Here is a 24,883-nt window from a genome sequence, read left to right as displayed (position 1 = left end):
AGCTTTATCATCAATATTCTCATTTCCCTGGTGTATATCAATCTGACATATCAATCTCACAACAAACTTTGGCCCCTAAGCCTTTCTTCCTTTCTATAAGCGAAGCTCAATTCACTCTATATTGGAAAACTCAAACCTATTTGCTGATCAATTTAACTAGCTTTGGTAGCTTGTGTGTGTCACTTGATGTCTCTCACTCATCTGCAAACCTGTTAAGTGTTTACTGTACACTGTTCCAGGATTTTGACAGAAGAGGTAACAAGCCAGCTAAACATAGCAGCACGTGCCTTTAATCTGAGCACATGTCATCGATAAGAACAACAGAATCCCACATTATAAACAAAAGAATCAATTCTAATGTTATTCTACTCAATATGAAGACAGCAAAACAGTTTAGACAAATTAATCAAGACACACCACAAATTGATATGATGCTATTTCACAAAAATAGGTTTGGTCAAAGACTAAATATTCTAGAGGTTCTAAAAATGATGCAACAATTAGTTATCCTCATATATAGTCATAAAAATTATTACTATGTTTTATATTTTGTTTTAAGTAATTTTTATATTCTGTAACTTATTTCTGTATATCTTAAAGCTATTTTTAAGTTATGTGCAAATTTTCACAATGTTCTACTCTATTTCAGAGGAAGGAAAATTATACTTTACATTCATTTCCACAATAATATTTTCTGAAAGAAAAAGTCTACCTGCCCACTCTGTCTTTTATCCAAACCAAAAATAACCTCAGGATAACTTAAGGGAAAACTGAACTTTTCCAACTGTAATTTACAAAACTTTTTACGACTAAAAGGAGTATAAGATATATAGTTGACAGATGTGTTAAAGGTTAAATAAAAGGAAAGTTCACAATAAGCCAGTCTTATTATAAAACTGCATCATAGTAAAAGTACCATTTCAATAAATGGTTTATATAAAGAGTAAATTATATGTCCAATTGAATTGTTACAAAATAGCAAAATTTATTGGCAGGGAAAAGGCAGCAAATATTTCAGGCTCTGTGGTCTCTAATTTGACTATTTCATTTTGTCATTGTAGAAAGAAAGATACAAGTAAAACCTGGACCAACAAGGATGGCTGTGTTTCAATAAAACTTTATTCACACAAGCAAAGTGTAACTACACTTAAGGCAGTCTGTCAGCTTCTGTTGTTTGGTTTTTGCAGGCTGGCTTTGAACCCTCAATCCTCAGGCCTCATCCTCTCACGTTTTGGGATGACAGATATGTGACCACAGGTGGCTTACTTCAGTTTTGAAACAAACCATCTAAGAGCGAATCCTGTAGAACCACGGCTGTTTGGGTTTCTAAGCTCAGACTTATTCTACAAAATGATAAGACCATTTCAGGAGGTCCATCAACTGACAGGTATAGGAAGTGAGAAACTCCCATTATTCTTCTGTGGGTAGATGGAATCACTTCAGTCCTCTTACCACCTCCAGCTCAAACTTTCACACTGCTTGCAAATAAATCAAAATGTCCAAACCACCATTCAAATCAAATTCACATGGCCAGACACTGATTCCAGAAATCTGGTGAGAGGATAGGTTTGGTTAAAACCTTCTATCAACAGTACTACCGCTGCTCCTCAGTTCATTTCTTATACACGACTAAGAACTCTTGTCTTCTCCACCCACATACTTTAACTACTAGAGACAGTTCTGAAATACTCTAAAAGAAGAAGTAAAAGGATAATCAGAGTTCTTTTATGAAAATGGTTAACCAACGTAATTCCCATGCTGGCCAACCAATCTATACTTTATTTTTTATCAGCCATAGGCTATCACCTTTATAGTTTATTAAAAACACAAGAGAAAAATCTTCTCTTCCATTCTTAAAGTAGAGAAAAAAATTTTATCTTCACAGTATCTATGACCTATATGAAAATAACATGCTTAATTTTGTTTGTTTTGTTGTTATTGTTTGTGTTCTGTATTTTTGAGACAGGATTTCTCACTCTGTAGACCAGGCTGGCCTCAAACTCTCAGAGATCCACCTGCCTCTGCCTCCTGAGTGCTGGGATTAAAGGCATGCGCCACCCCCACCTGGTTAGCAATTTTCTTGTAACAAAGAAGAGTTTAATTAATATTTCTCCATCTTCCTCTCTATTGTTAGTGCTAAAATGCTCATAAGACAGAGCTGGTTCATAATCATATCAGAAAGCATAAGTAAGAAATGGTCATAACTATTTCACAGACTTCAAGTGGGAGAAAGCTAACTAATGGCGTGGGAAACCCTGGGTAAATTTGGCTATTAGCTGAGGGTCATGAGGTGGCATGGGCAGGCACAATTCATAACCTGAAGAGCAGCTTGTTCTTCTCCATAGAAAAACTCAGCAGAGTCCCAAAGGGACACCGCTATTGCTTTTTCCTCCACTCTCCAGCAGTAAGGGTAATTGTTTGAAAAGCAGGACAAATAACTAACCAAGAGATGGCGAGTCTAGGTTGGCAGCAAAGCTCTGGTCCTGTCTATTGTTTGTTAAGTCTGTCCATCATCTAGAAGTGAGCCAAGCTCCCTGGGGTTCAGGACTGTCTGCCGTTCACTTTCTCCAGACACAGCCTCTCTGCTATTCCCGTCTAAGCAAAACACATTCATTATAAGTTTTTGTAAAGAGGGTATTTTTAGGCATTTCAGTAAAAATTAAAGGGATAAGCATACCAGTATTCAACATCGCCTTATTAGGCATATATTCTCCACAAACTTACAAAATGAAACATTTTATTTACTAGCATTTCAGATCTTAGTTTTATTCCATTGACTTAACATTTAAAAAATAATGGGTGGATTCAGATTTTTGTTTTTAATCTAGAGGTAGACACTCAGAGTCAAGGCATTTAAGATTACCGAATATACTGTTTGTAGACACAGCTACGATACACCAGGCCCATACTTGCTTAAATTTCAAGATCAGTTCTTAATTCTCATTTATTGGTTAAGAAATAGAACCTTATCCAGCATCCTCATTACTGAATTTCAAATTATCCAAGTGATAATATTTAAAACTAATAAAAGAAATTTACGGTCAGCTGAATTTACAAATACTTTTGAAAATTACTAAGTCCTATGTGATCTATTCATATTTCTATGACCACAAACTCATTCTGTTTTCTTTTTACTTATTAGGAAACTTTCTGTTTATGGAAACTGGGCTGTTTGAAAAGAATGTAGCACCGCTTATATTTCTGACTGATAAATTTAAAAAATTTTGTTGTAAAATTTAGGACAAATCAAAATTCCGAAGCCTTTTAATATTAACAAAGCATTACATTTTTCTTTTTAACAAAGCAACCATATGAAACATAAATTACCTTCTCAACTCTAATCCCTTTTCCACATTATAGAGAGAACAATCTGACAACAGCTAATTAACCACACAGGATGCCTATTTCAACAAATGACAAGGTCATCATCCACATTAACTAACTCTCTCCATCACTGTCTTGAGTCTATATTGTTAGGAAGCAATCTAGAACAGTGCTCAACAGGACACTGTTGACAGAAAGTATGGAAGCTCAAAACCCAAACTGGTCTGTACCTGTTCAGTGGGCGACTCCTTTAATCAAACCTGAAAGCCCTGGCAATGTCCAAACACTGTGAACTGCATGCCATTCCAACTTCTCCATCTACGTCATTGAGACTAACAGCAGAAAAGACACAGTGCTCCTTTTCCAGGGCTCACAAATAATTGAGTAGTTCTGCCCCAAACATTTTATCACAACATTTAGTCAGAAATAGATTTAATGTCATGATCCACCCAGTGAAAGTGTGAACCCTTAAAATACATACTTTCATGTGTGACCCATCAAAATATATTCGGTTCTAATCTGTTTCATTACAAAACAAAAATGGGCAGTGGGCCGGGGGTGGGAATACTGGTCTTGGGCCTATGATAAGCACTAATCTGGATTCAAAGGCAGAGAGCTGAGAAAAGACAGAGAGCTGAGACAGTTTTATAGCCATTTCACAAACTGGAACTCTGGCTGATAGCGTTACATGCTAATGTTCACGGAGTTGTCCTGAAATAACACCCATGTAAAACATGAGCAAATTTCACTTTTGAAGAATACTGCTTGCAGCAATATACTCAAATGCACAAAGTGAACAGATGCAACAACACCCTTAGCAACAGAAGGGTCTCTACAAAACCCATCTTTAAAACTCATCCATACCAAATTTGCTTCTGACATAACTGCCGAGAACACAAATGATGCCGAGAACACAAATAATGACTACAGAGTCTAAGTGTTGTTCTCACATGGATGTCCTTTAGCAGGAACACATAATGCCTAACTTAGCAAACAGAGCTTTCCTGTTTGAAGATGTAAACAAGTGAAACTAAATTTTAGATGGCTAACTTACATATAGATTCTTTTATAGAAGAAGGAGAGCATTCCCTCTGCCTTGCTGCTTTCCTAATAAGGTCAGTAATAATCTCTGAAAAGGCTTGCAAAAGAATGGCAATAGGAGACTCCCATCATGTTCATTTCTTCTCTATGAGCTCTCAAAGGATAAAGAATGAACAAAGCAAACATAATGTACTCTATCCTCTAAGCTAAAGAACCATTTACAACAAACTAACATGTTTATTTAACTTCAGTATCATAGTTCCTTATTTCTCTCAAGATAACCATTCCCTTTTCAAAATGGTTTGTTTTTTAACTTTTTCAGTTAAAAACGTTCTTCTTGGGACAAGACAGAAGGGTCACAGGGTGAGAACACTGGCTGCTCTTCCAGAAGACCTAAGCTTTAATACCCCAGCACGTACATGGTGACAAACATGGGACTGTAACTCCAGCTCCAGGGGATCAGCAGCTCTCTTTTGGCCTCATTAGGGAACCAGACATGCATGTGGTACATAGACATACATGCAGGCAAATCACCCATGCACATAAAATAGACACATTCTAAAATGCCCTTTCCAAATACTAAGAATGACTTTATAATTCTATATATGCTCTCTACAATGGAGCTGTGTGACTAAAATGAGCATCAAGTAGTAATGCCCAGCCTGCACCAATATTGCTGCTTCAGAACTTGTGTAGGGGAAGACTAGATCAAATGGCCCTAGATGGCTCTTCAAGCTCTTGACAGCACAAGTGTCTTTATCACATAGACTGGGCCATGCATTTTCTTTTTTCTTTCTCTTTTTTTATCGTGTCAATCTGTTTGTATTAACTAATTTTTTTTTTATTTTTACAGTTACATATTTCTCTGACAGAAGAAGGAAGAACTAGAACAGACTACCAGGTAAACCTAACACTTAAACTGGCCTCAAGGATAAGCAGAGAATATTTTTTTCATTACTCATCTTTACCTAGTTGGTTTGATAGACCCTAAGCAAACTTTCCAGGATAGCACCTGGTTTAAAAGCAGATTGCCTAAATTCTAACCCTATGTCCTCCATTTATTGACTATTCAATCAGAAGGCATTGATAACAATGGTTATGTACTGTATAGGGGTATTTTGAAAACTAAACACAAAATGACTGTGATAGCTTAGAGAAGTATTTGCCACATAAGTAAACTGTCAGCTGTATTTACCAATTGAATACAAATGGCAGCTATAATTTTATTCTAGAATTTTGTCTTTTATGAGAGAAGACTAAAACTAAACAATACAATTTTGTAAAAACCACCTCACCAGTATTATTTTTGAAAATATCAGAGCTGTGGTGGCTATGCTCATTGTTTCTATGGTGCTACATAAGAGAAATCAGTTTTTATGAACACTATGAATTCAGTGACTCTCTTCTGTACTTCCCTTGGGTTTTACATAAACTCTAGATACAAGGAATCACCTAGGAGCCCCACAGCATGCAGTGATGTGCACTTGTTATCAGAGACAATGTTTCAGTATAATGTGGGCCGTGGGTGGATGCCGCTAAAAGCAGTTCAGTGATTGGAAACATAGTCCATATAGATAAGAAACTATTCCCTAGGGAAGAACACATCAATTGGTTATTCAATACCAAATGGTCATCCCTGAAAACATACACACAAGTAACATTATACAGACTGGGTGGGCTGTATTCATGTATTTAGGAATGTGTGAGTGTGTGAGAGTGTGTGTGTGTGTGTGTGTGTGTGTGTGTGTGTGTGTGTGTGTGTGTGTGTGGTGGGAACAACCATCAGTGAAAACAGAGGCCATGAATTTCAAAGAAAGCAAAGAAGGGTATATAGGTGAGTTTAAAGAGAGGAAAGGGCAGTGGAAATGATACAATTATCATCTTAAAAATAAAAGAAACAATAGAAAGGAGCTATCACAGGACTTATGAAAAAACACACGTGACACCCAAACCCCATGAAAAAAATTTACAATGTCAAACTTTTCTCAAAAAAGTTCTCTCCAACTGTGTAAGTTTTATGAACAAAAAAAGGTATGATGATGTTAGAAACAACAAAAGCCAAAAACATCAATGTTTCTGCACACCCAAAATGTCCTTCTCTTTCATTTGCATCACTAGTTATAACCCAAAAGCCCAGTTATACATGGTAATAAAATGTAATAATTAGAGATCAAAGCAGCAGCTGTGTTCATGGACCACACCCAAGTCTGTGGTGAGCTGCATACCTCAATTAATGATGGTATCCATATTTACAGAAAACTGAACTTGCATTATAATCTTTGTTCCCTTTTTGACATGCACAACATCTAAGAGTATGGCTGTTTACACCCATGGCCTCATTTCAGCTGTCTGTCACAGAATATTGCAAGCACTTCAGCATCTCACTGATCTTTTTCGAGGGAAAACTACCCCAAAGCAAACACTGGCATATGCTTATACTTCTGTGTCTCTATGAAAACAATATGAAGAATGACTCACCAGGCTGGGTGAATTGTGTGAAGGAGACTAGTAGTTAATGGTATTGGGATATTATTGAATGGGGCTAAAAGTGACTACTTACAAGGAACATTTACAAAGGTAGAGCATGGACAAACAGCACAGAAGATCTGGTTCAGAATACTATATTTTCAGAAGTATCCCAAAGATTTATACCCTCAATATCTTCTGTGGTCTATGTCTGATAAAGTCAGATAGTAAACAAGTATGAGTTTTTGAAACATGAAAGAGTTCATCATCAATGGTTAGAGAGACAAACACAACAACAAAACAAAAAAAAAAGACAAAGACCCCAACAGACCATCCAGACCTCCTTTACACAGCATAAACATCAAAGTCATGAAATCATTTATTTACTTTTCAAAATGGAAAATTCTATCTCAAACTATCACAATTTCCTAATAAAATTAAAATCCTAACTCTATAGTATGAATTATTTTCTTAGTCAACAAATACAGAGGGCAAATTTACTCAAAGTATCACTGTTACAAATGAAATAGTTCAGACCAACAGTTAGTTGTCAACCTGTGAGTCGTGACCCCTTTGGGGATTGAACAACCCTTTCACAGAGGCTGTCTGAGACCACCAGAAAGCATAGCCATTTATATTATGATTCCCAACAGTAGCATAATTACAGTTATGAAATAAAAACAAAAACAATTTATGTTCGGGAATCAACACAGTATGAGGAACTGTACTGAAGGGCTGTAGCATTGGGAAGGTTGAGAAACACTGCTTTAGAAAAACAAAAAACAAAACAAAACAAAACAAAAAACGGAATCACAACTATTTGCTAAGTTTAGGTATCAAACACCCAAGATCACATCCACTTACAAAGACTTTTTTTTTTTTTTTTTGCTATCCCCCAGAAAAAAACATGCTTACATATGCCTTTGGACCCACAACACCAGGTGCCCTCTGTGGGTCCCATGTACTGATATCCTAAAATCACTCATGATTTGCCATGAGAATTAATAAGGATTTTTTTGGGGGGGGGGGATTACAATTAAAAAACCATCCTCAAATGATAGCCCAAGAAGAAGAAAAAGGAAATAAAACTCAAGTATACTTTTGTTTTGTTGGGGACTGAACCCAAGGCTAACACAGGCACTCTACTGTGGAGGTAGATCCCAGACCAGGGGAAATCCTCACCTATCCGCAGAGGATGTCAGAAATAAATCAAGTTGATTGTTTGGGAGTAAGTTTCTTACTTAGAAATAGAGAAATAAATGCCGAGGGAAACCACTGGTTACTTTGACTGACACCGGAATTTCCTCAAAAGCCTATTTCCGGTCCTCCCCAATTCTGTGACCACATCACACATGCGTATTATGTACAGCTACTGTATCGAGATCTCTGTATTTTTAGCCAATTTCAAATACCACTATTTTATAAACAAAATTTAAAACTTTTAAAAAGTTTTCCTTTCCTTCATGATTCACTCTTTATGCATTTTTCTTAAGGAAAATTTCACATTATTGCTCCATGTTAATATGAAAACTATGTATTAAAATATTTTCACCTTGAACAGGCAGCTAATTTAAGATATTTTATATCTATTTTCATTCAGATGATCAAAAAATGTTCTCCTGCAGTCATATGATGCATACTCAGAAGTCAAAAGCAATACTATCTCTTCAGAGTTTAACTATGAGTAGATAATATTTGTGAGGTAGAATATTTTTGCTGGGTGAGGTGGCAAATGCCTGTAATCCCGGAATTTGGGAGGGTGGACTGAGACAAAAAGATTAAGAGCTCAAACCACCCTTGGCTACAGAGTAGGGCTCTGCCTCAAACACAAAAACAAAGAGCTAGAATTTAGTCTATTTTAAAGACCTAAGTCTCAGATATAATCTATTTCATCATACAGGCTTTTAAACAATACATTCACCACCACCCCCATTCTTCCAACCACAAGAATGTTGACCACAATTCTCAGAACAACTCTCAGTCATTCAATGTGAAGACTGGTAGAATTATACTACACCATCCAGAAACAGTGTCACCAAATGTAATATGACTTATGCTGGGAGTGAAGTCCCCCAAACTCTGAAAACAGCTAACTGCAGCAACACATAAAAAAATAGTCATCAAAATGTCTGTTTTACAACTAACGTAGTAAAAATATGTGTGTGTGTGTGTGTGTGTGTGTGTGTGTGTGTGTGTGTGTCCCCACAGGTCATCTCAGCTGCAAAAACTCTTGTCAGGAATTAGGTAGCAGTTAAGAACAATGATTAATCTTCAAAGTCTTCAGGCAGAGTCAAAGCTCTTAGCTAAAACTTGACTGTGCAATCTTTTTGCCTACTTAACATCTAAATAACCATGAATACATATGGGGGGGGGGGAGGAAGCACCCATCACCCTCTCTGAAGGCTGCAGGAAACAGGAAGTTTCTTCCAGCCATGTTTTCTTTCTAGAGAATAACTCCTGCTCTGAACACAAGAAGACTTCCCTTGGAGAGCTGACTTCATTCCTTAGTGTCTTTTGTCACAGTTCATACATGGACAAGTGACTAATTACATCACCATTGCATTGATTTAAATTCTCATGTTCATGCAGATTTTAACATCATCTGTTTGTCAAAACGTTGCTATAAGCACTAGAAAGGTATCATACAGTTGAATGAGCAGTGAGTCTTTTTAAGGACCTGAATAGTTCAGAACACATGAACTAGAGTCAGAAGAAAGACCCATTATCTTTGGGATGGATACTTGTCATCTATTTCAAACTTGTCAAACTCAGTCAAGTTTTTGGGTCTTGTTTTGGGAGTGGCTAAAAGTCTATTGATATACTGATCAATTATAAGTTCTTACAGTTCGGCTTTGGCATGTTAACTGAAATGGGAATGCTATGGTTGAGACTTCACTGGCAGAAAACAGGCATACAGTAAGCATACTCAATGGATGTCAAAACGTTAAATAGATTCATTGAAAAAGAACAACAAAACCCTTACATTTCCCTTACCTACCGAAACCTCTGACAGAGGAATGATCTTTCCTAGTTCAGCATAAGATGATGTGTGGCTGCCTGTCACACATTTCTCACAGCCCTTAGCTTATATTCCTGTCCTTTAACACTTCTAAACTGCTCTTGGAACTCTATTTGTTCATCTAAAGTCTTAAATCAGAATGTAAAATGCAAGCTTTCCTTTCTCCTAATGACTTCCTGTTCTTTTAAAAGTTCTCCTGCATGCATTTAATTTTATTCTAACAAATACCTTCATCTCAGTCTGGGTGGTGGCTTTCCAAGAAAAGTTACATATTAATTTCATGAATTTCTTTCTAGCTTATACAGCATATATACAAATATATGATGGATAATCTTAGTGAAAATAATTAAACACCATTGATGGGGGAAGTACTTCTGTGAATTGTTTATCTTATTGATTGTTTAATAAAATTCTGTTTGGCCAATGAAACAGCAAGTTAGACAGGACTAGGAGTCAAAGAGGATTCTGGGAAATGTAGTAGAGAAGTGGTGATCCAGGCCAGAAGTGACATAGGAAGGAGACTCAGAAGCAAGGAGAAAGAGGAAGGGTCCCTTTCCCCTTCACATCCTCCAGTGGCAGGATGTGAGCCACCGGCAAGAGAGGGCACCAGCAAAAGGCATCCTCTATAAAGATAAGTCTTATAAGATATATAGATTTATGATAATTAAGACTGAGCTAACAGATGAGAAGTCCTAGTCATTGGCCAAGCAGCTTTGAACCTAATACAAGTTTCTGTGTATTCATTTGGGCCCTAACTCGGGCAGGCGGCTGGTGAAAAGCGCACACGTGGTGGTGGAGCTCAGGTGGCTTTTGGCAGAAAGATTTATCGTAACACACCATTAATTGGTAAATGCCATAACAATTCACTTTTGCACCATGGGTACAGGAATTTCTGTTGGACACAGTTACATTTCAAGTTACAGATTTTAGAATTCAAGATTTTTTTTTTTTTTTTTGAGTTTCAAAATAGATGTCCTGCCAGGACAGGCTCCAAACAACACAGAGAAACCCTGTCTCGAAAAAACCAAAAGCTACATGTCATCAAAGTTTTATCAGCCCCTTGTGTCTTTGAGGGACACTTTAAATTACATCAATTAAGCTAGCGTGGCACTGGAGGTAAGGGGCAGCTGCACTGTTTCCATACATAGGTGTGCAGTGTGTGGCAATGGCACTTGCAAGCACGTAGTCAGCACACACTACGCTTCTGACTCACTTAATCTTTACATATACAGAAAACACTTTGCTTTTCAAGTCTATGTGCCGTGACATTTTTATAAAGAGGATCTGAACTTGGAAGCATAATCCCAACATTAAGCATGTTTATTTACTACCAGGAAGACAGAAATGCAATGGATCAACTCTCACTCTAACTCACTCATTTGACAAAAAGCTGGACTGTTTTTATAACATTTTTCTAAATTGAAGGTAAAAGAAATGAACTAAGAGACATCAAGTATAAAGTGCCTGTTTACACTCTACCAGTGACTTACAGGCCTCTGCTTTAAAAACATGTTAGGAAGCCATCTAATCTTCTTCAGGATACACCCACTTCCCTGTAAGTCTTGCACAGTTTACAGATAAACAGGCAATTCTCAACTTACCACTTTCCCTATGCAGTTTCCTTTACATGGTGATTTGGTACCCTTCATCTGGTCAGGCTCTCTGTTTTGTTTCAGTTTCTTCACCATGTAAATCCTGAACTTCCCACTGTCTTAGAAGTATGTCTATGAGCACAGAAAGTCCATCTGAGCAGCTAAGTCCCTACATTAACATCAATCTTACTGTCCTTTTTTCTATTGGTTACCCCTCTTAGTTTCCTACATTATCGATTGTTTTAAGTTAATATTTGTACAAAGTATCAGTCATGTCCATATCTGCCCTTGATCAAGTTAGGATGCTGGGAATTTAACTGATCTTCATTTGCACTCTGGGCAACATAAAGCGTCCAAGCTTCAGACTTACCAGCAGTGAGGAGTTTCAAATGAGAGTGTTTGATTATTTGCTGAAAAATCTCCTTACTTAAAAAAAAAAAAAAAAAAGTATCGTCTTTTTCTATGAACATACTGCATCTACCAGTTTCCTTTCTAGAAGTTTACCACACAGGGATACTGGAACAGGAAGAAAGAGACATGCATAGATGGAGTCATTAAGCATTGTTAGTAGGCAATAAACGCTTGTCGCTCAGATACAAAGTAGATTTGGACTCATCCATACACTGTATCTATTAGCAAATTTTTACTAATGTTACTAAATGATCCCAAATATGAGCCCCCAACTTCATATATTAAATTAAAAAGAGCACCAGCTACTCTTCCAGTAGACCTGGGCTCAATTCCCATCACTCATGTGGCAGCTCAAAGGATCTGATGCCCAATTCTGGCCTTCACAGGCACTACATGCAGATACCCCATACACAAAAAGATAATTTTGTCCTTTTTAATTTTATAATAGTTGTTTACAAATTTCATACAATGTATTCTTATCATATTCATCCTTCCTCTAACTCCTCCCAGATCCACGCCCCCATTCCCTACCTACCTTACCTTGTCTGTTGTTGTTACTGTTAAAAATCTATCCTGTTAGCCGGGCGTTGGTGGTGCATGCCTTTAATCCCAGCACTCTGGAGGCAGAGGCAGGAGGATCAGAGTACAGGCTCCAAACAACACAGAGAAACCCTGTCTCGAAAAAAACAAAAGCTAAAAACCAAACAAACAAAAAAAGTCCATGCTGTTTAATTTATGCTGCCCATAAATGTATGTAAGTAAGTCTTGGGTGTGAGGCCATCTGTTGGAGCATGTTCAAACTCCTGGGGCCAACCCTTAATGAAAACTGACCTCTTTCTCCCAGAAGCTATCCTCTTCAGCTAGGGGTAGGACTGCATTGCCATCTCCCTGCTTCATACTGGGGTTTGTCTGGCTTGGCTGGCACAGGTCTTATGCGTGCTGTCATAGTCATTGCGAATTCATATGCTTAGCTACCCTGCTGTGTCTAGAAAACACCATTTCCTTATACTTATCCAGTGCCTTGTGCTCTCGCAATCTTTCGACCCCCTCTTATATATTAATTCCTGAGCCTCGGGAGGAAGGGATGTAATATAGATGTCCGATTTAAGATACATAGTCTCTTATTCTCTGCATCTTGACTAGTTGCAAGTCTCTGTGTTAACTGCAATCTACTGCAAGAAGCTTCCCTGATGAGGGCTGAGAAATGCACCAATCTATGAGTACAGGGATAAGTCATTAAGAGTTGGTTTAATACTATGTTTTAGTAGAATAGTAGCAGTTTCTGTCCTAGGGTCTGTGACCTGTCCAGCCACATGTTCTTGACCCCAATAATGGTACCAGTTATGGGTTTAACTTGTGGAGTGAGCTTTAAGTACAGTCAGAAACTTGTTAGTACTGGCATGGACTAAAACCACAGCTTATAAGCCACTACAATAAATCATTCATGTATGTATGTATGTATGTATGTATGTATGTATGTATGTATGTATGTATGCATGCATGCATGTATGTACTTCATTTTATCAGTTTTGTTCCTTTAGAGAAGCCTGAATAATATAGATATCTTCAGCAATAGAGCCTTAACATCAAGTTTAAAACTTAGCTTTAAGGCCTAGAAAACAGCTTTGTGACAGAGGGCTTGCCTAGCACGTATAGAATCTTTGAGTTCAACTACCAGCACCACAAGCAATACCACAATCCCCAAAAGTTTCTCAACTTAAGAGTAAACAAATTACAAAAACTGGGGAAATCTGTTCATCAAGGCTAGTATATGATGAAGTCAGGATTAAAAGTCTGATGTTTCTGATTAGTTTCACTAAACAAGAAAAACAAGTCTACTGTTGTCAAAGCAATACCTTTTCTCCTGAGAGATAGAACCATGCATATGTCATTGTTAGCTTCAGTTGTCAGTATGACACAAATCTAGTCACCTGGGAGGAAGAAACCCCAAATGAAGAACTGCCTCCAAAAGGCTAACCTATCTGTGAAGCATTTTCTTAATTAATAAATAATACAGGAGGGCCTAGCCCAGTGTGGGAGGTGCCATGGCAGCACATCAGAGGAGAGTAAGAGAGTAGGGCATCTCATTGTGGGGATGAGAGGGACAGCTCCTACTCGCATCTACCCAGTGCCAGGATTTTCTCAATGTCTCCCCGTAAAATGTAGGCATGACCATCTAACCATACAGAATGAATATCAGCTCTACTACAATGAATACATGCCCTACTACAGGCCCATGTATTAGCCTTCTGGAAAAGGGTCTTTCCAAACTAATTAAATTAAAACTTCTGAATAAGATCACCCTGGATTATCCACACAGGCCCTAACTAAATTCAAGAACAACAACCTTTATAAAAGAGAAAAGACACAGGCATTGAAGAGGAAGCTGCAAATAGACCTCAGAGGCAGACACTGAATTGAGGAAACCACAAGGAATGCAAACATTAAAAGTACTGGCAAGGATACAGAGGAAAGGGATGTGATATGCACTGTGAATAATAATCTAAATTGGTTAAATCCTGAAGGGTGGTTTCTCAAAAATTTTAAAATAAAGCTATTCACTGATCTAACACTTTTATTAGTGAATAAATATATGTGAGTGAATGCATGCATATGTATATACCCTCACGGGAAATGATCTAAGTATATTACAACAATATCTGCACCCCCACCATTATTTACAAAAGTCAAGATAGGAAATTAATTAACCTAACTGTTAATCAGTAAATGAGAGCATCAAGAAAAAGTAGTGCAAAAAGATCAAGGACATCATCATCACTTTAGTTGGCATCATTCTGGTGCTAGAAATTGAACCCAGGACTTCAAGTATGGTAAGCACATACACTACCACTAAGCTTTCTTTTAAAAAAGAGAGAAAATAGGCTGGGCATTGGTGGTGCACGCCTTTAATCCCAGCACTCGGGAGGCAGAGGCAGGAGGATCTCTGTGAGTTCTACGCCAGCCTGGTCTCCAGAGCGAGTGCCAGGACAGGCTCCAAAGCTACACAGAGAAAGCCTGTCTCAAAAAACCGAGAGAGAGAGAGAGAGAGAGGAGAGAGAGAGAAGAGAGAGAGAGAGAGAGAGAGAGAGAGAGAGAGGAGAGAGAGAGAGATATATAATTTGTACTACAGAGATAAGCAAGTTGTTTTAGATACACACACACACACACACACACACACACACAAAAAAAAAAAAAAAAAAAAAAAAAAAAAAAGGAACAATCCAAAAGAGCTGAACTCACACAAGTAGAAAGCACAATGGTGGTGATTATGGGTAGGGAAGATACCCAGTCTTGTGGAAGACACTGAACAAAGGATACAAAATTTCAGTGGAGTAAGTTCAAGAGGTCTGTTATGTAAGATAGTAATTACGGCTAATGACAGTGTATCATGTTCCTAAAAACTACTAAGAGTAAAACATTTTATGACCTGGTAATTATAGTTAAGAAGAATGTACTGTATTCTTGAAAACTGCTTTTAAAAAACAAACCTTATCATTCCATTGTTTATTTGATTGTGCGTATGTGTGCGGGTGCATGGCTATGGAGAACAGAAGTCAATGGCAGGTGTTTCCTCCATTGCTTTCTCCAATATGCCTCTCAGGAAACCTACAGCATGCATGCCATTAAGGACAGACTTTCTCAACAGAAATCCCCATCAGTGCTGGGTTACAGACATTCACTGCCATGCCTGACTTTTTATACAGTGCTGGGGGGATCCAAAATGGTTCTCAGACTTGCACAACAAGTAATTTACACACTGAGTTATCTCCCAAACCAGAAAGTCTATTTTATTTAAACATTTTTTGCCACAAAAAAATGAATGGGGTCATACATATGGTAATTAGCTTGATCTGGTCATTTCACCATACCTCAAAATCCATAATACACAAATTATACAACCTACAAAATATGAAAAGTTCTCTCAGTGGAAGGAGAGGTACCAACATCTACCAGACAATGAAGTGGTAAGGAAGAAGTCTCTTTCTATAGGAAATGCAGCCCCGCCAGTGCTCGGATTTCAAATTTCTGCACTCTCAACCTGAGACACGATAAATTTCTGTTGTTTTCAACCTCTCAGCTTAATTTATACAGTGGCCACAAGAAAACTACTCTAGTAACCCAAAACTGTTTAAAGGATTTGATGAAACAGCATTCTCAAAGGCCCTAACATAAACAATATAATAAACAGCAGTCACTTTATTAATGAATGAACCTATGTAAGAGACCAGCCAGTCTATATACAAATATAGTCTCTTGTATTTATCAGAGGTAGAAAATATGTTTCTTCTTTATGAAATAAACTACAAAATATACTTTATAACCCAGTAAATAAATTTCACGTTAACAAAAGTAATGGTTATATTTTTAGGAATAATAAACAATTCCCTTTTCTATGATGTTATTTATTTTAGTCACTTAAGCTAAAGGTAAGCTTACAAAGATTCTTTCCTAACCTATTAAATGGATAAAATAAGTATTTAAGAGATCAGGAGAAATAATGGAAACTGGGAAAAATACAATGAATAGTTTAATACAGAAAACTCACCATTTCACAAGAGAATGGACACATATTAAAGCACAATGACTTCCAACCACAACCATGAGCTGTTGAAGCAACATGTGACATACACAGACTGGTCATGAACTCAAATCCCTCCTCACAGAGAAGGTAACACGTGAATGACTATGTGGGGCTATTCCCTAAAGGAAACTGGTAGCCAATGAGAAAGAAATGTAACCCTTTAACAAATTCAAGTTCCCTTTAATCCTAACTTCAGAGTTTCTGATTCATAGTGTGGCAAAGAGAGGAATCTCATTTAAATTCCCATTCCCCTCACTGGAGTCACTTGTGAAAATGACAAATAAAAATGGAAACAGGAGAAAGAAAAGAACCCACCTACACCTTCTGCCCAGGGCATCTGCCATATGAGACTGGAGGGTGAAAAAGCAGAACATGGAGACCATCCTACTATGGCAGTTTTCTACAGTCACTGTTAAATGTGATCCTGTCTACGAGCAATAAGGAAGGAGCAGTGAGCTACACACCCAGGATAAGGGCTGATATGGATGACAGAAAGCTCATTCTCCATCAGCCAACAGGTAGGCAGAAATGGCTCAGAAGTTCTGTTCTCATGATGGGGAGGAGTGGAAAGGAAAATTATCTTACTCCTCAGTCAGTAATGAAAACAAGGACTAAGGACACAATCCAGGTATAAAAATGGGGAAATTAAGCCACTGTTCTCCCCAAAAATAATGTGTGTGAGGATGTCCAAGTAAGCTGCTGTGTTTCAATGCTCACAATTTTGTGTCTGATTTAGCATCAAACATGCTCATTAGACTTATTTACTTCTGTTCTTTGATTTCCTAGTTCCTGATAAAAAGTACTTTTAGATTTCCACAATGAGAGCTATACTCAGCTCAACAGATATTTTAGCAGACAGCATAAACTAAGTTTGTAAGGAAAGCCAAGCAGACACTTAAATGATAGGGATGACCTTTTGCCTCCACAAGAATGAAGCCACAAGGCAGGTGTTAATGAGGTTTTTCAAGATGAGATCCTTTCTTTTCTCCTAAGGATAAGAGTCTGGAAAATTGAGGAGGTGTCTCAGGTGCTATGAAGCATTCTACACCTATACAGGTTATCAGGTTAAGCACCTCTCCGTGTATTAAGGCTGGGCAAGGCAACCCAGTATGAGGAATAGGGTCCCAAAACCCAGTAAAGAAGTCAGAGACAGCCCTGCTCCCACACAAAATAGACAAAGCTATACAGCTATCACATGGGAGGCCTGCCCTGTTTAGAATAGAAATGGAGGAAGAGTTGGGGGGGCAGATGGGAGGGGAGAGGACTAGAAAAAGAGGTGGGAGAGGAAGGAGCGGGTAATCTGTGGTTGGGATGTAAAATTAATCAATCAATCAATCAATGAAAGGACCAAGTTCTAACCCTAGGGAAACCAAGCAGCCGGAGTACTTACTAGCCCATGTGGATTTCTCTCAAATTATTTTCTAAGAACACAATGGGAAGGCAAGACAACAAAGGATGAATGGCTCCCCAGAAGCTGCTATCATTCAGATGCCCTTCTCACATTGACATGCCGACAGGGCTTGCAATCATACTCTTCTTCCCCAGGGTACACTCCTGTAAAGCAACAGCAAGTAGAGCAGGGCCACACCAAGGACAACTTGGCAAGTATCTGTTAAATGAGGGTTGATAATAAGAGGTGAAAACAGAAGAGCGGAGCAGAGTTTTAAATGGAAGATAAGCAACAGAAGGAGGCAGAGAGACAAAGATCAGCAGAAAGTCACTCAACCTGTTCTGGGCCCATGAGCCTGCCATCTGCAACAACTCTCGCTCCACCCTGATACAAGCCTTCTGGCAGTTCCTACTCTTGAGAAATTGTCTTCTAAGTCTTTCTTTCTCCACCCTGCTCACTGCAGCAAACAGAATACCAGCGCTTTATTCCTAGCTGTGATCATATGCAGATTACGGAGGCAGCATCCTCTTCCCTTTGCTCAGCTCAATAAGTGAATGACAACAACATTAATAATAATAGCAATTGAACCTCAAGTGGTTTTGGAAAAAAAATAAGTGAGAGATGTGTGAGGCATGGAGAAGGATTTCTGACTTGCTCTGCTGCAATACCAGGAATTAATACTAATTACCATTACTAAACCTTTGGTTTACTTGTTTATTTGTCTACTACAAATTAAACCCAGGGCCTTTCTGCAACTCAATTACATATGGTTTATTCAAATTTCAGACACAAAGTACTGAGAGGACATTTTGGTACCTTAGTGGTACAAAGGTCAGGCTCACAAGGCTAATGAATGCCTGTCTGCTATTTGTTGCTACTCCTCTGCCTAACTCCAGTTCCAGGGCTTGTACTGCGACTGAGTTGTCACAGAACTAGGAGGAAGTTGACAACTTTTCCTCAAAGTATAAACACAAACGAATGAAGTTGCCTGGTGCTGTTTCTCCTAGCTCTAAATGCTCTACATCTATGACATATTTATACATGAAAGTAGTCATGCCTTTACATTCAACAGAAAAACTACTTCATAGAAAAAGCTGCTTTAACTCACTCAACAATCTATTCATTGGGGCTATTGAGTGAATGAAAAAAGTAATAGTGCTGCTAGAATATTTTGTGAACTTCTAATTAAAATTTTTCAAACAGCATTAACTTCTTGATAGTATTACCCATGTAACTAAAATGTAAAAATTCAAATTCCTGTAAAACATTGTTTCCTTTGAAATATATTTAATATACTGTATATTTTGAAGAACAAGCATCATTTAAAGAAATTATACTTTTCAATCTCTATATTTAAAAAGACAGTATAGTGCTGAGTGGTGGTGGAGGAGGAGCAAACGTTTAATATCAGCATTTGGGAAGCAGAGACAGGGACAGGGACAGGGAGATCTATGAGTTTGGGGCCAACCTGGTCTACAGAATTAGTTCCTGGACAGCCAGGGCTACATACAGAAACCCTGTCTTGGAAAAACCAAAACCAAGCAAACAAAAAAACTAAGACAGTGTAATATTAATATAGAAAAATCATTTACATTAAGGAAAGAGAGAGGTTGAATTCTGGTTTGTGTATATATGAACTATTATTATAAGGTAGCACTTGTCATAAATGTTAATGCTAAGATTAAATGGCTAATGCGTACAATATTCTTAGCTCAGCATCTTGAAAAGACATCTTACTTCTCCTCTTAATGACTTAGTGACTTCTTACTCTACACCAAAAACAACACAGAGACAGCTACCCAACAATTCTAACATGTTCTCCCTCACAGTTCAGAAGAAAAACCATCATCAAAGTTCTTAAAAACACAAATATTGTTACAATTAATGAAAGCATCCTCATATGAATAAACAAAAATGAAAGGGTTTCTGCACACTATTAAAATAGCTTCAACAGTAAACATCACACAGCAAGGGAATTTACATGCAAATAAAAAACATCACAGCAAAATTCCACAATTCATTTTTGATGCCTTAGAGCAATTCTTTGACACACACTACAGTGAACCAGGCTTCACATTAGAAAATGCAACCTATCCCAACATTATAGAGTATTTGAAATCTGGAAAAGACATATTATTCTTTATTTTATTTAAATTCTTAATCGAGGCAGTAGGCTAGCTTTATCTTTCAAATACAAAAATTCTTAGTTTTTAGAATAAATCTGATAACCAAAAATATTCTCAGGTAACAAAAGCACAAGAGACTAATAAGTAATTTATTATTTCAAAGCCTGGTGTATATAACATAATTCCAGTAAAACAAAAAGGACCTGGAAAGTCCCTTGCATTCCTTGTAACAGGATGAGTTTCCTAGGAAAACAGTGCTAGCATTGTCAGTCAAAAGAGCCAAGATAAAAGGAACTCCACTGTAAGAGGGGGGTTTTAATTTAGTATTATCAACTGAATGCTTAATGTAATATGAAAACATACCCTTACTGAATTACCCAAAAAATCAAAGTTCATGTTGATTTCCGAGAGACTGTCAATAGGATCACAGAAGGAAAAGGTAATTATGAAAAAAAGAACGAGTCCTTAGGCAATGTAGTTTAAAGTTGAACTTTTTTTGTTTGTTTTTCTCTTTTGGAAAATGGAGGCAATTTTAGACAACAATTTGACAGTATAAGTACTCTGCCCACGTGTTTAACACAGCCAATCACTCCTTTTTTACTTTTCACCTCCTCTAAGTCTGAGATATTTCAGTCTTTGAGACTTTAATAGCAACAGTCGCCACTGGGACACAGTTATGAATGGCTTGAATTTCAACCCTTTCAAAGGTTCCTTAAGCGATGGGCAAAGAGGTTTATTTAGAACTAAATACTGCCATTAGAAGAATGGCCAGTCTGTCTCACTACTAACTTCCTATAAACCAACCCTAACTTTATCAGGCAATAGCAGCAAAAATTACTGCATTTTAAAGAGTGGTATTCTCTACAACTCAAGGCAGTTAACCAGTCAACCAGGATGGCTGGCAGGGAACACCCCCTTCCATACAGTAAGGATGGGAACAGCTTTTTTCACCTAAAAACTCTACTGAGCCTTTTCAATTTGAAATGATAATAAAGACTAGGTTACTTTGGTGCAATCAGTGTTATGGAATACTCCTTTGAATCTGCTGACAAGTAGATCCAGCCAGGAGAATATTTGCATGTTACTCTCCTCCAACTGCAGTGTGAGCCTTGTCTTTCTCAGGGAACACGCTATTCTCCTCTTGCCCACCCTCATGCTACATGAACTTCCTCTCCTCCCCTGACATTCTGATGGCCTGGAATATTTTCCGCCTGTTATCCCAACCTAAACCACAATTGTTTCGTTTGTTTTCACAAGTAATTCATGACTTAAGTCTATTTAAATCACATACATATATTTGGATTTTTAAAGTACATGTGGACACTTGTACATAAGTGTAGACACCTTATATCTTTTTTTAAAACCGTACTGCACTATTTATAAAATCGACTGTTAATTAAAACTACAACTATCTTAATGAAGTGGAGATAGTTGTCCAGGAAATGCTTCATACAAAAACCAAATTGTGTGTGTGTGGGGGGGTGTGTGTGTGTGGGGTGTGTGGTGGGGTGTGGGGGGGGGGTGTGTGGGGGTGTGTGTGGGGGGTGTGTGTGGGTGTTTGGTGTGTGTGGGGGGGTGTGTGGGTGTGGGGTGTGTGGTGGGGGTGTGTGTGTGGGTGGGGGGGGTGTGTGTGGGGGGGGTGTGGGGGGGGGTGTGTGGTGTGTGTGTGGGGGTGTGTGGGGGTGGGGGGTGTGTGTGTGGGGGGGGTGTGTGTGGGTGTGTGGGTGTGTGGTGGGTGTGTGTGGGGGTGGTGTGGTGGGGGGGTGGTGTGTGGGGGGGGGTGTGTGTGTGTGGGGTTGTGTGTGGGGGGTGTGTGTGGGGGGGGGGTGTGTGTGTGGGGGTGTGTGTGGGGGTGTGTGTGTGGGTGGGTGCGGTGGTGTGTGTGGGTGTGGGGGGGTGTGTGGGGGGGGGGGTGTGTGTGTGTGGGGGGTGTGTGGGTGGGGGTGTGGTGTGTGTGGGTGTGGGGTGTGTGGGGGGTGGTGGGGGTGTGTGTGGGGGGGTGTGTGTGTGTGTGGGGGTGTGTGGGGGGGTGTGGGTGTGTGTGGGGTGTGTGTGTGTGTGTGTGTGGTGTGGGGGGTGTGTGTGTGAGTGTGTGTGGTGTGTGTATGTGTGTGTGTGTGTTGTGTGTGTGTGGTGTGTGTGTGTGAGTTGTGTGTGTGTGGGGGGGGGGGTCTTCTTAGGTAGCAGGGTCTCCAGGGAGCAGACAGGAGGTCTGCTTTAACACGCCCAGAGACTATCACACTAGGACGGCCCTCTCTTCCACACTGACGCCATCATCTATTTTACTCCAGTCTCAGTCTGTTTGGGGGCATATGAAAAGCTAACAGTCAGATGCTTACAGATGAATGACAGGCTGGCAAGGGAAGAGTTTTAAAATCTGGTAATGGGATGGCTGTTGGTGCTTCATCAAAGCATAGAGAAGTAAGAGATGCAAATTTGTGAGGCAAGGTGTAGAATGCAGTTCTGACCACATTGCCCTAGAACAGTCTATGAAGCATCCATGTGAGAGGTAGTTTCAGTAAACAAGAGAGCAGAGACCACACTAGAATGAATAGAAGAGAAAGGGGAAGTAGAAAGGGCCAGAACTTACCACCTAGGCTCATTAGGGCTACATCCTGAGAGACACTCTCTTGTCTCAATCCTCCTACTCAGACTATGTTATGGCTTATGGAATTAGTATTCATAACCTCCATTACTGCCATCCTATCTGACCTGTCATTACCCCTAGTTTCTCCTCACCTTCCTCAAGTTCTGTGGCTAAGTACTGTCATGTGTAGACCACAGCTGCTAGTTCTAAGATCTACAAAGCATTCCCTTTGTTTTTATCGATGTGTCTAGTTGTCCCAGTGTCCACCCAACACTTATCCTGGTGGACATTTGTCATCATCGCACTGCTTCAGGACATGTTGCTGTGAGGTACCTTCTTCATCCCTCAGAACCTGGCCCAGGTCTGAGCACCTCCAGGAAGCCTTTCATCTGAATGGGATCTCGTGCTCCTTTGAGCATGTAACACATTCTATGACTTACCCCAGTGAAGAATACTCTAAGCTTCTTAAAGGAAGAACTTACAAATCACCATCTATCCTTTAAGCTGCTAGTCACAAAGTAAAGCTGATGGAAAGGTCCATTTTTTTTAAACGAACACTGACATTTTCCAACTAAATCTTAGTATTAATAGTAGTGTTCACAAATACTAGATTTTAAAACAAAACTATTTCTAAACATTTCATAGAAGCACAGTCCAGAAGTTAGAAAGTTACTTGATTTCAATGTTAACCTAGGAAACTAAAGGAAGTACAAACGAATTTTGTATTTCATGGAAAAATACAAAAGATGGGAAAAGGAAAGAACAAAAGTCGTTTTTTTTGTTCATCTCTGTGACTTGACCAAAGTGAAAGAGCGGTGTAACTGCTCTCTCTGTTCCTCTAATGAGAACAAGAGGAATTAGCAGGGTAAACAAGTAGGCGTGTACTGGTTTCCCTTTGCATCACTATTTTTCCTACCAGATGGGACATAAATCATCGGTGAAGACAGCAATTATGAACCAAAGCAGTAGTAAGTAGTAAGCAAGATGTTCGGAACCATACACTCTTTGGGAAAATTTTAATGAAAAAAGCCATTTGTGTGAAAATTAAAGAAACCTATCTTCTAATATTTGCATGTTTCTTTCTCAGAAGTGCCTACCAAGTAAGTTCTTTTTCATTTTCTGTCTTCTTTCTGTCACATCCATTGTTTCCAAGAGACAAAACAAACATGACTTCCATGTAATTTTACAATGGCTATCACATTAACACTCCTCAATTGAAGACAGAGAAAAGGAAAAAAAAAATACCTGAATTTTTTCCATAGCCTCTTTCAATACATTATTTCATTATAACTCTGTAAAGCAGGCACTGTGGTGTTCCATTTACAAATGAAGAACAAGTTTTTCCCTCCAGAGGTTTATAATAACACTGAAATTGTTTTTCCCCCTTCTGAATAATAAATGACTACATGTTTAAAACAAATGAACACTTTCAAGATGTGAACTTCATGTTTACCAGGTTTGACTATGGTCAAATCACTATTGATAATTCAACAATTGAACTATACTGAATTTTCATGTTTATTTCCAACAATCTTTATCACTACTGAGTTAAACAAAAAGACTGGTAAGTAAGATAAGATACTTTTCTATGTGTGACTAACCATCACTTTTCTGGTCATATTTAAAAGATACTTTTAATTCTTGAACACATGTGTACTCATAGTAACATACAGAAAGCCTACTAAAAAGAAAAGCAAATCCAAACTTTAATACAGAAATGATAATTTAGCAGAAAACCTGGGAGAAAAGTAGTATTCAAATTTAGAATGGGCAACCAAACACACAAAGCCACCACGGAGCTCTCTGTCTAAAGGCTCACTATGCTACATGTTGTAAGGTCCTTTTAAGTCCAAAGGAAACAACCGAGTTCTACTCTCGAAAGTAGAATATTGAAAAGTGAGAGAAATGAAAAGTACTCTTTGCACAGAAATGAAAGGGTTTTCAACTGAAGGACTCAGCCGTTCCTATTGTGCTTCTACGCCATCTTTTAAAGTATACATGAGAAATGTAGTCACCAGGCTCTTTTCTACAACAAGAAAAGTAAAGATGACAGCCAGGCATGGTCTTACATGCCTGCAATCCCAACAGGCTAAGGCAGGAGGATCATGAGTTGAAACCCAGCATAGACTCCACAGTGAGACCTTGTCTCTTAAAAACAGGCAGGGAGGGCTGAGGCATAGCCTTTGAAATGGCTTTGTTAGGCAAATCATATGAACTCTCTGAACTACGAAAAGTGGGCATGCTAACACAACCTCTATTGGACTAACTTTTAAGTATTAAGTGATGTGTATGAAAAGTCATTCACAAAACAAACGGCCACACACGCTTTCACAGCACTTCCAAAT

At 38.6% G+C, this 24,883-nt stretch overlaps 1 protein-coding gene across 6 annotated transcripts in view; it reads right to left on the bottom strand.

The window, feature by feature from the left end:
* The window catches only part of Pdlim5 (PDZ and LIM domain 5), a 169,674-nt gene that overhangs the window by 83,798 nt on the left and 60,993 nt on the right, over positions 1-24,883 (bottom strand). Inside the window, exon 1 of one of the 6 annotated variants that reach the window (XM_035451935.1) lies at positions 8,014-8,102. The exons of the other annotated variants lie outside the window; for them this stretch is intronic. The gene's annotated coding sequence lies outside the window, so the exon portion shown is untranslated. Of the gene's footprint in view, positions 1-8,013; positions 8,103-24,883 lie in introns of those variants that run through there. 6 annotated transcript variants of the gene reach the window in all.

Source organism: Cricetulus griseus (genome assembly GCF_003668045.3).
Source record: "Cricetulus griseus strain 17A/GY chromosome 1 unlocalized genomic scaffold, alternate assembly CriGri-PICRH-1.0 chr1_0, whole genome shotgun sequence".
Lineage (NCBI taxonomy): Eukaryota > Metazoa > Chordata > Mammalia > Rodentia > Cricetidae > Cricetulus > Cricetulus griseus.
This window is presented reverse-complemented; position numbering and strand designations above follow the sequence as displayed.